Here is a 14,724-nt window from a genome sequence, read left to right as displayed (position 1 = left end):
GAGAACTAAATTGATTAAAGACTTTTCTATGGTTGTTTTCCTAGTAGAGATGCTTTATGGGATTTATGATTTCACTCACTACTACAGCAAATCTCTGATTTTTAGGCTTCAATTAAGTTCTCTCATCTGTAAAAAAAATTCCATAGCAGACTCTTTGGACATATAAATAACATGTTATAACAGTTCATCCATTCATTCATTCTTTCAGTAATTACCCAAACCCTCAGTTAGCTTCAGCTAGGTACTCTGTTAGGTGCTGAGATTATAAAGCAAGAATATTCTTGCTCTCTAATTGCTAATGGTCTATTATGTTATCTGAAGACCAGATCTATGTGTAATTAATCTTTCTGCCAATTTTTGTGCCAGGCATTAGGCTCTTGCTGAATATTCAGTCATAGAATTTTTTTCTTTCAGAATTGGATAACCAGAAACCTCATGCCTGTTGGGTTACATATTACTGTCAATATATACTCCTGTCCCTAATCCTGTATACAGAGCACCAGGATTTGAGACAAGGCCTAATTTTTCTCTGAACTACTAACTACTTGGTCATAATACTTTTTTCTCCCCTTAATTTTTACCATTTATTTCTACAAGTATATTGTTGACAAATTAGAGATATATAATATGAGCTTATTTAAACTAAGACACATATTAATCAGTAGCAACCCTAATTAACTTTAATATGAAGTACAAAGCATCTGTTTCTTGGATATACCGCAGAACAATCCCACAAAGCTTGCATTAGTAAAAGAGCAAGTAGGTCCAGCACAGACAATCCAGGCAGCAATTCATCACTAAAAAGGGCAATGAAACTGCATAATTTTCACAACACAAACATGGATTTTTCACTACTAAGAAAAAGACATTACAGCATCTCTATCTGTAAAAGACACAGCCAGCCTTGGCTTAGAGCAAACTAGTAATTCAGAAAAACCCAAGTAAAAATTTTCTATTTAGGGTACAATTTTAAATCCATTTTCTGAGATTTAGTAAAAGTAGATGAATAGACTATCCTGAAAGCTTAAGAAACAACCAGCATGATGGCACACGTAGATTTTTTTTTTTCTTCCATGGTTTGTAAAATACATCTTGATTCTGTTCAGGACAAGTGAACTTTAGTGGTAAAGGGTCACTCATTGGATCTATAACTGGTAACAAATAGCTCTCAAATGGTAATAAAAACTGAACTAAGCTAAGCAATTCATTTTGCTCTTGTAAGGTATTGACCAATAACGACTTTTGGTTACCCTCTTCCTAGCTTACAAATGACCTTGTGATCAAAAGGCTAAAGGTTCTGTATCTCATTATCAATCCACCAAGCCATCTTTCCATGTAACTCCCCAGAGAATCCCCAGCTCATTTGGAGGTTCTAGATGTATGGATCATCCCATAATTGGAGACATAAAATATCTGTACTCCAGAAACTGTCAGAGGTCTAACCTCAAATTCTGCTTTCTCAGACTCATTAATACTTATAGAATAACAATTAAGAAAAATAATATTCCCGGGATTACTGTCTAAAGATACTCAATCCATTCTTCTAACTGCTTTAAATACTATCTGTGGATTAAACCATACCATCAGAGTTTCATATACATGTATCCCATCATTTTGCTATACCCCACATTGCCCACTAGATTGTTTATAGTATGTTTTACCTTATTGCCATTTATTCATTTTGATTAATTTTATAAGAAAGGAACTATGAAACTCATTATATTATGTGCTATCAGGAGGTTTTTTGGTCATTTTTCATTGTATCATAAATATAGGATTGAATACATATTGCAAATTGAGTTCTCTCTAGGTAATGAGATAATGGGTTCATTCTATTTTTCTTTTTTCCCTTATAATATGCATGAATCAATTTTCTAATCACTAGAAAAAATGTTTATTAAGTTGAAATAAAAATATAAATGAGTTAAAAGAGAATCTTAGATTGAGGATTTCATTGTTTGCAGATGGTACTATGTATTATTTAATGCAATTTTTATGGCTATAAGAGTATAATCCTTTGTAGAATGTTGGGGTGTAGAGTAACTTCTACTAGATTAATAGGATTTCTTAGCAGCTTCCTTCTTTCCTTTTCACATGAGAAATTCTTACTTTTAAAAATAGTTTAAAATGCTTATTTATTTTTTTATTTTAAATATTTTATTTATTTATTTTGAGAGAGACAGCATGAGCAGAAGGGAGGGGCAGAGGGTAAGGGAGAAGCAGACTCCCTGCTGAGCAGGGAGCCCAATGCAGGACTCGATCCCAGGACCCTGAGATCATGACCTGAGCCCAAGGCAGATGCTTAACTGACTGAGCCACCCAGGCACCCTAAAACATTTAAAATAATATTTCATTATAACCCTCCTCTATAAATTGTCACTGTCAAAAAATAATCACAGAAAACAAAGTTCTAAGCCTTTTTCAATTTTATGTTGCTTGAAAATATTGAAAATCTTTCGAATATACATATATAGACAAAGGGAGTTGTAAGCATACAGTCAAAGGGCTGGGGGAGGGAAAGATACCGATTTAAGCAAGATTTTCATGAGCCATAAAATGTGCTAGATAAGGTAAATTTGGCATATTATTTAATTCTCCCAGTCATGCTGGTAAGTATTCTACTCTGATTTTGCTGATAAAAAATTAAGCTTAAAGAAGTTAAATAATGTCCTAGAGTAACATACTCGTAATTGACAGAATAGATATTTATGTCCTATTCTGATTCTTTCCATCATCTAATAATATATCCCATAAAAGAAGTAGTAAACTTCTAAATTTACAGAAATTTGAGGAAAATAATTGTCAAGTTGTCTTAAATTCATTTTCTCAATGGTTCTTAATTTCTTTATTTTTTGTTTTTCTCTTACAGCTAAAACATATATTGAGATACACTAATAATTTAATGACTTCAATTAGTTTGAGTTTGTGGAATTAGAGGGGAAAATTTGTGTTTTTATAAGTTTGCTTTTAGTCTAAACTTTTCTGTTTTTTTTTTTTTTCCTTTTTGGTTGGGTGCCTTTTTCAATTTCTGTGCAGTATTGCAAGGGATGACATTGCCTTATTTTTGACAGCACAGTAATACGCTTCTGTCACTTGCTAGAATGGAACCTCCAGGACAGCAGAAGACTGCTGCCTTCCCAGCATCTGAAACAGTGCTCAGTTTGCATTCTGTAAATATTTGTTAAATAAATGAATGAATGGATTAAACTGTGAATGTACTTCAGTTACAGCACCTGTCAGAGGGCTAAAAAGGGGATCTATTTTTCCAACTCATAGCCCCACACACACAAAAAAACAAAAAAACAATCTAAATAAACACAATATACTTACTTTATGAATACAACTTCAAAAGTCTCCTAGAATACCTCTTCAACCAGATTGCCTCTTGTCAATCTTTCCTAAATAAAATTTAGAAAGCCCATTTTTTCTGTCTCACCTGTTTTTAAAATGTGTTTTAAATAGGTTATTTTGAAACCATCCCAGGCACATGAGAATCAAAGCAAAGACTAAGAACTGTGTAATAAAGGATAATGAAGCAGTAGTAATGCCAGAAAAAAATCTAAAGTATGCAAATTAAAATTAAGAACAAAATTTAGGTCTTTGTGAGTTGGTAGGAAAGGTAATATGGAAGGATAATCAATTATATCATTCTAAATATTAAGTGAGAGAAGCAAGAAGCATATTAGTTTGTCAGGAGAAAAAACACAACATAGTCTTTTTTTTTTTTTTTTTTTTTTTTTAAAGATTTTATTTATTTATTTGACAGAGAGACACAGTGAGAGAGGGAACACAAGCAGGGGGAGTGGGAGAGGGAGAAGCAGGCTTCCCACTGAGCAGGGAGCCCGATGTGGGGCTCGATCCCAGGACCCTGGGATCATGACCTGAGCCGAAGGCAGACGCTTAACGACTGAGCCACCCAGGCGCCCCAACACAACATAGTCTTAATATTAAATTTTTAACTTTATAATTAAGAACATAAAGAACACATTGATAATACAAGACCAAATATCCCTCATAAGCAAAAGTCTATATTGATAGTTTGCAACATTATCTTAGTGCTTAATTTATATTTCCCATTTAAGTAGAACAGTACACTTCAAATGAAATTAAGACTGATTTCTTTTGGAAAATTTTAGAAATAACAATATTTCAGTTCCCAGCTTATGTCTGGCTGCTGAGTGACTTCTCCTGAAAATTGGAATAGATACAATTTTTCCTTATTCCTCCTGCTAAGTACATCTGAAAATCCTGGGCAGAATATATCAAAAAAACATAAGAGGACTCTGAAAGGTAGAGAAAAAAAAGGCAGACTGGCTAAGAGGACCCAAGAAACAACACAGCATTGAGTTCTCTGGATTTTCTTTTTGTCTCATTTCCCAGTGCTGGAGAATTTGGCAAACTAGGAACACCAATGGCACAAACAATAAAAGTTCCCAGAAAGGCCAAAAGGACTAAAAAATGGCCAGCTCAGAAAGACAGGCATCTAGTCAGACAATCGCTGCACTACCCCCACCAAAGCTACAGAAAACATGTGACCCCATCCCCACCCATGCCAGCAAAGGCTGAATGGAGGGCCTTAGACTTCTACCTTTGGAAAGTTGCAGCAAGGTGTCAGCCCCCATCCCTCTGCTGGCTGTCAGGAAAAGGCCAATAGAGAAGCCAGAAATTTCATCATCAAGGTTGCTCCACTGAGTCACTGCTCTAACCCTCCAAAGGCTGGGTAAAAGGCAAGAGAACTGGAAAATAAAAATAACTTTGAAGCATGCCAGGTCTTCACTGAGTACACTCCAATGGTCCCCAAAAGGCTGAAGAGAAGGCAAAAGTTCAGAGAGATAGCTTCATGGTGTAGAAATTCACAGGTGGATCTGGAAAAATAAGAGAACTCACCAGAGATCTTCTAAAAAATGCTTTCTTACTGTAAAGTAGGAGGTCTCCCCGCCATGTTCTAATCACTTCCTCTTCACCCCACTGATGAGGAGGTCCCACCCTAGGGTTATGGGGATGGCTGAACACGTGATACCTGACACTGGCTGGGTGAGACTGGCAGCAGCTCATACATATACTCACACTGGGGAGGACAGCATCACATACCACAGAGGGCCACGCAGAGGCAGCGCTCAGGAACAGAATGAACAGCTAGGAGGGGCTATGAAGAAGGTTTTATAATAAGGAGAGTGTGGGCTGTCTCCTGGCTCCCATAGGAGGATGCACTTGGCTTGTTTAAATAATTCTACAGACTGACAGGGAGTTGAAACCCACTACTTAGAGACAAGCAGGAAGTGTGCCTGGTCCCTTTGATAAGGAGGATTGTTTGACCAGGGGCCCTTATCCACCAGGGCAAAGTGGGAAAGGCAACTTGTGGTTAGGCCATCTAAGGCCTTCTGGGCTTCACATGTCAAGGCAGCACATGATATGGCACCTTAATTTTAGACCTTATACCACACAAAGTTCAGAGAACCTTTTTTTTCTGTGTTGTAAAGGGTTAAGAACTCTCTGGAGTTTTGTCTGTGCTCAGAAAGCTTATTTGGAAAGAAAATCCTGATCATGCTGTCAAAATATTTAAAGACTGTGTTGAGTTAAAAACCAATAAAAGATGAAACAGATTTAGTTTAGATTAGACCTTGCTCAACTACAAATTGGTGTGACTCAGCCCCCACACCAGAGGCCTGACAGGACTAAGGGTATGCCCTTATCTGAGGCAAAGTTTATTTACTCCAGTTCTTTTACACATAATCCTTCTCAAAAATTGTGACACAAAGAAATAAAATGTGACCCATAGTTAGGAAAGAAAACATCAAAAGAAAAAGATTCAGGAAAGACTGAGATATTAGATGTATTAGAAAGACAGTTTAACATAACTATGACAGAAGGTGGTAGAAAATACAGGCAACATGTCTGACCACAAAGAGAATTTCAGCAGAGACAAAAACTGTTAAAAAAAATTAAATGGAAATGCTAGATATAAAAAATATGGTATCAGCAATAAAGAACTCATTTGATAAACTTAAGAGCACAGTGGAAATGTCAAAGAGAGCAATCAGCTAATTTAAAGACAGGTCAAAAAAAGAAACTACCCAAACTGAAAGACAAAAAAGATAAATGTGTAGACAAAAGGAACAGTGTCTGAGGTCTGTGGATGCTTTCATACAGTATGACATACATCTAATTGGAGTATATAAAGATGAAAATAAAGGAGAAAAGAGAAATTAGGACAAAAGATAAATTTTGAAAGATAAATATTTTTCAATATTTTTCCAAAATCAACTCAAATACTCAAGAAGTTCAGAAAACCCCAAGAAGGAAATTATGCCTGGGCACATTGCAGGTAAAATCCTGAAACGCTAAAAGTAAAAAGAAAATATTGAAAGCACTTGATAATTAAAAACAAAATTGTATTACATAAAGGGTAAAACAATTATGGCTGACTTTTCATTAAATATAGTTAATGCAAGATGAAGCCAAAAGACATCTTTAAAGTATTCAAAGGAAAAATGAACCTGTTAATTTAGAATTATATATCTAGTAAAAATATTCTTCAAAGTAAAGGGGAAATAAAGACATCTTCATTAAGCAAAACCTGAAAGAATTTGTCTCCAGAAAACCTGAATACCAATATATTGACAATTTAAATGAAATGGATATACTCATAAAAAAACTTAATAAAAGTGATAGAAAAAGATATAAAAGCAAAAATCTAAAAAGCCCCATTCATAATAAAAACTTTCCAACAAAGAAAACTCCAGACCCAAATGGCTTCCCCAGCAAATTCTGTCAAAAATTTAAGGAAGAAATATCACAGGTCTTCACGAAGTTTTATCAAAAATAGAAGAGGAAATAATATATCTCAGCTCAATTTATGAGGCCAGAAAAGCACGAATACTAAATATTACAATACCAAATATTTTAAGAAAAATAAAACCATAGACCAATATCCTTCATAGACATGAAAACAAAATACTGTAAAAGGCTAATATATCATGACCACATGGGGATTATTCCAAGAATTCAAGGTTAGTTTACATTTAGAAATCAAGCAATGTAATTCACCATATTAGCAAAAGAAATTAATTTTTAAAAAGTATGTGTATATGTCTAAATAAGTACAGCAAAAGCATTGAACAGAATTAAATACTGGTTTATATTAAAATATCTCTGCACATTAGAAATACAAAAGTATCAACAAAGCATGTGCTGATAACATCTTTATTAATCATGAAACTTTAAATGCTTTTCCCCCAATATAAAAAAACAAGCAAAAATGTTTGCTCCTACAACTTCTGCTCACTGTTGTGTTGGAAATCTTGGCCATCGCAACAAGGTAAACAAAAGAAACAAGAAGCAGAGTGACTGGAAAGGAAAAAGCGAAATGCTCTTATTTATATAGAGATGGTATAACTATGCACAAAGAAACTCCATGTAGGGGTGCCTGGGTGGCTCAGTCGGTTAAGCGTCTGCCTTTGGCTCAGGCCATGATCCCAGGGTCCTGGGATCGAACCCCATGTCGGGCTCCTTGTTCAGCAGGGGGCCTGCTTCTCTCTCTCCCCCTCTCTCTGTCAAATAAGTAAATTAAAATCTTAAAAAAAAAAAAAGAAACTCCATGTAATCTTCAAAAAAAAAAAAAGAACCCCACTAATCAGTGAATTTAGGCAAGTTCACAATATAATGGGTGCAAAATAGTCAAGCAATTTTTAAAAAGAACCAAATTGAATTGCTCACACTATCTGATTTTAAGTTTTAATCTACAGTAGTCAGAATAGTATAATATTGGTTCCAAATAATGTAAGAGTAAGAGTTTTCTCCAAAAATAGAACACTTGAAGAAAAGTGTTGGCCCAGAAATCAATCCACACTGATTTTGGGCAAAAGCATGGTCAATTCAATTATAACAATAATAAAAAATCTTATTAGCAAAAGATACTGGAGCAAATAAATACGTAAATTTTAAAAATGAAATTTCACCTCTAATACACTCTAAACTTAAAATTAATTTAAGATTAATTAAACTGAACCATAACCTTCAAATAGCAAACATAAAATAGCCTCATGATCTTAAAAAAAGATTTCTTTGATGGGACACAGAAAGCATGCACCATAAACAAGGTGATACACTGAACCTCTTCAAAATTAAAAGCTTCAGTTATTTAAAGGACACAATGAAGAAAATGAATAGCAAGCCCTACACTGGATAAAAATGATAGGAATTTAGATATTTGAACAAATTACCCATCCAGAATATAAAATGAGTTCCTACAAATCAATTACAAAAAGACAAATAATCCAATTAATAACTTGACAAAAGCCCCTTGAACAGACACATAACAAAGAAGATATACAAATGGCCAACATACACATGAAAAGGTGCTCGACATACTCAGTTATCAGAGCAAAGTAAAGCAAATAAAACTACAATTAGATACCATTTCTCAGACATTAGAACTAAAAGTAAAACAACAACAACAGCAACAACAGCAACAACAACAACAACACTAAGTCCTGGAAGGGACTAAGGCAATCAGAACTCTCACATATTTCCAGTAGAAATGTAAAATGGTACCACCACTTCGGAGAACTATGTGGCAATTATGAAGTTGCAAGTGATGTGGGAAATAAAGGCAAAAGAAATGTAGCTTCAGTTAAAATCTTCTTACAACTTGCAGCCCACTGACAGATACCTGAAACATGCAGAGCATGACCTTCCTCAAGGAATTCGTGGCTCCCTTAGTGCCTTAATGTTTAAAAGTACTTCATCTTGACAGCAGCTGGCCCCTCAAGGTCCTGAAAGCTGTGCTTCCAGATTCCTTGGAGACTTGTGCTATCCCTCACCCCCACTAATTAAAAAGTATACAGTCAGCCACTCCTCACAATCCCAGTGCTCTTTCTGCCCACAGGTCCTATCCCATGAATAAGGAAGGGGTTAAGGTCCAGGCAGGAGAGGTAGGAGGCCCCTGACTCCCCGACTGGGCCCCTGAAACTATTCCTGGCAGGTGGAGACGCCGAGACAGAGCAGGACAAGATATAGGGGAACAAACCGAGATGGCACAAGAGTCTCAAGGCCACAAGCTTCCTGGTCAGTTCTCAATAAAAGATTGCCACTAAAAGCCCTCCGTGGCAACCCATTCGGACCCCTCTCCCTCTAGAGAGCTTTTTTCTTTCCTTTCTGTTCTCACCTTTGGTTAATAGACTTTCACTTCACTTCACCCTGTTGTGTCTGTGGGATTCATTCTTCGACTCCATGAGACAAGCACCCTGCAATCTTGCAACAAAAGTACATGAACTTCACTCTTGACAGAGGAATTTTACACTGACATATTTACACAGGAAAAGTAAAAGCATGTCCACAAAAAGACTTGTTCAAGAGGATTTAGAAAAATCTTGTTCATAGTAGTAGCCCCAAACTGGGCTCAACCCAAATGTCCATTAGGAGAAGAAGATATAAATGAAGAGTGAAATGTCCATACAATGAAATACAATTCTACAATTAAAAAAAGAACAAAATGCTGATATATGCAATAACATGAATGAATCTCAAAATCAATGTGTTGAGTGAGAGATCTGAAACAGAGAGGAGTACCTATGCTATAGTTCTAAGTATATGAAGTCCAAGAACAGGAAATACTAAGTTATGGTAGAAATCAGGAAGTAGCTTCCTCTGGGAGGATTTATTAGCAACGGACATGAAAGATCTTTCTGGGATGATGGAAACATTTTACATTTTGCTTTGGGTTGTGGGTACTGAGTATATCCCATTGTCAAAATCAGTAAACTGAACACTTACGAACTGAGCATTTTGTTGTATGTAATTTATGCATTGATTTTTTTATATGCATTAATTTTTTAAGTGTAAGAAAAAGAACTTAATAAGCTTGAAATCTAAAATGTTTGTCCCTTTCTAGCAGTGAGTTGATCTTTCTTAAATCAAGTGTACAATCTTTCCTTTTTGAAATAGAACAAATATAATTCTTACATTCATCTGTGGAGCAGAGATGGTCTCTAGGACAGAAAGTTAACTTAAGTCAGCTTGATATTTACCAAAAATTTCATATGCCTGGAACATGAAACAGAGGATAAGAATACAGTGGGACACTAAGAAAACTTCACTGTTAGAATCAGGACTAACATTTAGGTTTTCTAAAACCAAGTCAGTAGTCTTTCTATACTTAACTCTTTCTTCATAATACATTCTCTTAAAACCACCTAAACCCAATTAAATTTAGAGCATAGACTTGTTCTACTTTTATTAATGGGGGAAAATGTTAAAGTACTGTTTCAACAATAGATATATTTACACACTCATACATATATATGTGTATATATACACATACATAAGTAATTACATATATCCATATATATATATATTTACTGTTAAGCCAAAATATTGGTAAAAATGGTTAAATATCAAGAAAATGGATTTATTAAAAAACAGCAACAATGAAAACCTAATACTAAGTAGCTGAAGAGCAATCCAACAATTATTACTATTATTTTTTTTTTTACCATGGCAAAACCCACTTACTGTAGAAAAATGAAAAGCCAATAATATTTCCCCCATCTTGTAGAATTAAATTAAAGAAGAATGCTCAGGGGTGCCTGGGTGGCTCAGATGGTTAAGCGTCTGCCTTCGGCTCAGGTCATGACCTCAGGGTCCTGGGATCGAGTTCCACATTGGGCTCCTTGCTTAGCAAGGAGCCTGCTTCTCCCTCTGCCTGCCACTTCCCCTGCTTGTACTCTCCCTCTCTCTCTCTCACAAATAAATAAATAAAATCTTTTTAAAAAAAAAATAAATAAATAAAAAAGAAGAATGCTCATTCTACTGAAATGTCATTGTAACATATAGATGTCATCAAAATATGAAAGTAATCTTTCTTCAAGGGTTACTTTTCTTAAGCAGCAGGAAATATATTGGGGTGTTCATATAACACCCCAATTTAAATAAATGTAGCTTAAATTTAGAGCTAGATCAGCTGCTGACAAACTCTCATTAGTAATAAATTTAGGAAATGGCCAGGTGTCGTAAACAAATGTTATAATCAGAACAAAAATAGCTCACAAAACACTCCACTTTCATCTGAAGTATTCTTAGTAACTTTGATGCATAACTTATTATACCCAATTCCTTCATTAGTTGTATCATTATTGTTCAGTTCTCACAGCTAAATCATAAATTGAAAGGTAGCCCTGTGGAAATGGATTCAATGTATAATTTGCAACAATACATCAATAGATTGAAGAAGGTGTACAATACTTAACTGGGTAGGAATATGAATCAAAGCTAGATACACCATTACTAAAGTTGTAGTAACAGCACTGATTAGAATGACATCTTACATTTGCCCTGGGCAACTCTGACAAACACTAAACCGCCTTTCATTAATATTCTTTTCTCAGGCCTTCTTTTAAAAAAAGAAGGGGGGGGGGAAAGGCATATAATTTATTCATATATTATTGTTCACACAAAATGAGAACACTTGCTTTTATAGTTAGAAGAACTCATTTTTACAAAACAAGTACACCCAACATTAATTCTCAAATCTTAGAAATTTTGTTATGTCATGATTTGGAACCACATTGCCTTGGAGTCCTTTAATACCTTACAATAAGCAGTTCCTAAATTTAAGAAATATGTTATAAATGTGTTTGCTTCAAATTTACAAATGAAATTTTAGTTTTGAAGTATGTATTTGCTAGATCAGAATTTATATTTAATTTAAATTTAACTAGATACTAGCAACACACCAATAAAATTAAGAAATTACTTCCATCGGTAGGTATAGTTTATTGTTTATCTTACTGTACGCAAATCTGTGTATCACTGGCTGAATTAAAGAAAGAGAAAAGGAAATTAGCTGCTCAAAACATTCCTATGAATAAAGGCAAAGAAATTCTCCAAATTTTCATTGAAAAAGCCAACAAATAACCTTCCCTTAATTTTATCAGTGCTTCTGCCTCCAAATCCCAAGAGATTATGATCTCTCTCCCGAATACATCTAGCCTAGAAAACACAAAGTTTCTCTCATATTTTCATGGACCACTTTCTTCTGAATCCTTTAACTATTCTTTTGAGAACCATAGGCAGGGTAGCATAGAAAGGGGGCAGCATGTCCAATGGCTACAGGTTTGAACCTGAGATCTTTGTCCTCATGCCATTCTGCCATGTACTGCTCATATGGTACCTCCTCTGTATTCTTCCTCCAATGATTCCATGGCTCAGGGCCTATGGGACTGTTTTATACAATGTAAAGTCATATATTGGTAAAAGTTGGAATATTATTATCTCGAGAAACCAGAGTTATACTTTCCTATGCTTAATTTCCATTATATTTCCTCTCCTCTTGCCAAGGCAAGAGTCTGGACCCACCTATCCTTGCATGTCTTTAATCCTTATTCTTACTCTACACACTAGAAAGCCTCCTGTGCGGCTCCCCTGTCTAGAAACTCTCAATGGACAGATCTTAAGCCAACAGAAGGACAGATTAACACTGATTTGACTTTCCCTGACAATTGTAATGACTGTTAGCTCATTATGCACTGATTCCGTGCTAAGCATTGCATTGAGTGGCACATAAACTATATTAATCCTGTTCAATTTCTCTAACAACCTGTGACGTTGTGACTCATGATCCCCATTTTACCAGGAAATCGAGTAACTGGGCAAGGTATGGTCACTGAAAGATGACAGAACTGCCATTAGAATCCAGATCCTTTAAGTCTACAGCTTCAACTAAACCCTCTCCCCCAGGTTAACCGGATCTCACGTATTAATTTAGATTCTTAATTTTTGTTAACAATAGAAGTCAGCTTCTGTTACATTAGGAAACTAGTAGAAACAGCCAACACAAAGCTTGGTTTCAAAAGAAAGCGTCCGTATTTGCAAATGCACGGATTGTCTTCCCCTTGGCTTCTATACCCGGAGCAATCAGAGTATCTATAAAGTTAAAGCAGCAACATACTAGGTCCAAAAAAGTAACAGTTTCACAAAACAAAGTCTGCTGATTTAATAGATGATTTAGTCTATCAACTAAAAGAATAGCTTAACAACTGACTACACCATGAGCAATAATAACGTTACAAGTTTCCAATATAATGCTCTTCTTCAGGCTATTTTCATAAATATCGTTAAATTCTGCCAGAAGATTTTCCCCACACACATTCCTACTGGATTATGATGTGTGACACATTTTAAAGGAAAGTAAATGCTTTAAAATTCTTTTTCATTGTATGTTACACAAAGTGCTAACACTATTAATACTCAAAATAGACCTGTAATCTCATTAGAAGCAACAATAGCAAACTTTTCTATGTTTACATTTTTTTTCTTGGAAGCAGAATGTTAATTTAAAAAAAAAAAAGTCATGGATCGCTCTTACCTTAATATCCTTTGCACATGATGTATAGTAGATGCTAACATGTGGAAACTTCTGTGGGCCTCTCTTTAGGCTGTCTCCAAATATTCACTTATTTACAGAAGCAGAGAACAGGAGCTTAAGAGGGGCAGAGGGAAAAAGCACCCTTACAATGGCCCTGCCATTATTCTCTGTGAATGCCTAGCAACCGAAGCCCAGAGACCAAGAAACTAAGATGCCTGAGGGCACTGACCCCAGCCCGCCTCTTGTCCTTTCAGTGTTGCATTTGATCCTAGATTCTTACTAAAAAGTGTTACCCAAGCTGAAGGTTTAGTCACCACCGTAATTAACATGTTCCAAATAATGCAAGGCTAAGACTTTTCTCAAAATTCTTGATGGCAATATATTTTGTTAATTAGTAATATTTAAGCCTGTATGAAAGCAGGCATAATCTGTAAATCATAGTTATTAAGATTTAGACTTTTAATTCTATCCCATTTAGAAACAAGAAAAACAGTAATGGAAACTAGGGTAAACTGCTCTAGCGTTTTGATTCACACCATTATTGCAGCCCTGGGCTGCATTCCTGAGAGCATTTCATAGTCAGCCACACCTCACTGATAAATCTATTCTAATTCTTTGCTAGAGCCTTCTATAGTTTCTTGCACAGCTCCTGTAAGTGGGTGGAAAATGAGTTCTTGGAAGTGTGCATCTCAGACAGAATTTTTCTAGAACATAGATTTCGGTCAGCTGAATCCTTTCACTCAGCTTCTGCCTGTTTTAGCATTGGTCACCTTTCTTTTGTTGAGTAAACAAATCTTCTGCAAGCCAGTGGGAGGACCTCTGCTTTGTTGTCTTTTAAATACTTCAGGACTTGTCTCGCATAGGATAGGTGATCAATAAATACATGGTGCCTGCCTCTGTAGCTAAAAGTAGTGGAAGCTTTGACATACGTTTGAATTCTTCCTCACATATAATTTGCTCCCTTAGAGATTTTTCACTCGCATCAGCCGAGACTCCCCAACTAAGCACATTGCTCATTGTTGAAAAACAGTCTCCAGAATTTAGGGCATTCAGATGTGTCTGTGTGAAACATTTTTGAAAGTTTAGATGCATATGGGTGGAAATGTAATTGTAACTAAATTTCAGTGAGTTTTTAGTGTCTGCTTTTGAGGCATGTATTCCATTAGTTACCTAGCTTTCAGGAAGTAGGTAGAACTTCTCTCTCACATGAAGTAATTCAAAATTCTATCATAGAATTCTATAAAAATACAATGTCATGAAGAACATTGCATCCAGCTCTCCTCTGTGCTCCACTAGCCTGTCCTATTTAGAGTCTGGGTAGAAAACTCCTGAATTACCTTATAAATATATTATCACATCAC

General features: G+C 35.5%; 1 protein-coding gene across 1 annotated transcript in view; it reads right to left on the bottom strand.

Moving 5' to 3' along the window:
- Positions 1–13,439, bottom strand: part of MMRN1 (multimerin 1) — a 74,604-nt gene extending 61,165 nt beyond the window's left edge. The window contains exon 1 of the mRNA XM_032398646.1: positions 13,364–13,439. The gene's annotated coding sequence lies outside the window, so the exon portion shown is untranslated. The remainder of the gene's footprint in view (positions 1–13,363) is intronic.
- Between the last annotated feature and the right edge of the window lie 1,285 nt (positions 13,440–14,724).

Source organism: Phoca vitulina, unplaced genomic scaffold, assembly GCF_004348235.1.
Source record: "Phoca vitulina isolate PV1807 unplaced genomic scaffold, GSC_HSeal_1.0 scaffold3, whole genome shotgun sequence".
In the NCBI taxonomy this organism is placed as follows: Eukaryota; Metazoa; Chordata; class Mammalia; order Carnivora; family Phocidae; genus Phoca; species Phoca vitulina.
The sequence above is the reverse complement of the archived record's forward strand: the minus strand, read 5'-3'. Positions and strand labels throughout refer to the sequence as shown.